The sequence below is a fragment of the Mustela nigripes genome, chromosome 2 (genome assembly GCF_022355385.1).
Source record: "Mustela nigripes isolate SB6536 chromosome 2, MUSNIG.SB6536, whole genome shotgun sequence".
Lineage (NCBI taxonomy): Eukaryota > Metazoa > Chordata > Mammalia > Carnivora > Mustelidae > Mustela > Mustela nigripes.
In genome coordinates this window covers 11,310,941-11,311,464 of record NC_081558.1, presented here as the reverse complement: position 1 = coordinate 11,311,464, position 524 = coordinate 11,310,941, and positions in this window count along the sequence as shown.

The window sequence follows — 524 nt, the reverse complement described above, 5'->3', positions numbered from 1 at the left end:
TGATGTTGGAGAAGAAGTGCTGGTCTAGAGTATGTTTTTCTAACATTCTCAATTTGACCCTTGAGGCAAGGTCATTATTTGTGTTGGAAGATGTTCTACACAGTGGAAGTGTTTAGCAGCATCCCTCAGACTTTGCCAGATATAGTCAGGGGTAGAGAATTACCTCTGGTTGGGACCACCAGCACAGAGTTTGAAAACTGAGAGAACCCTGACAGGATGCAGTCAACACCCATCCCTTTCTGCAATGATAGCTTAGAGAAGATCACTAAATTCCACAAGCCTCCTGTCTTCCTGGGGGAATGGAGCTCACACTAGTGCTTCCTCACAGAATGGACTTCTATAAAAATTAAGTCAGGCAATTCTTTTTTTTTTTCTTTTTAAGATTTTATTTATTTATTTGACAGAAAGAGATCACAAGTAGGCAGAGAGGCAGGCAGAGAGAGAGGAGGAAGCAGGCTCCCCGCTGAGCAGAGAGCCTGATGCAGGTCATGATCCCAGGGTCCTGGGATCTAGCCCTGCATCAG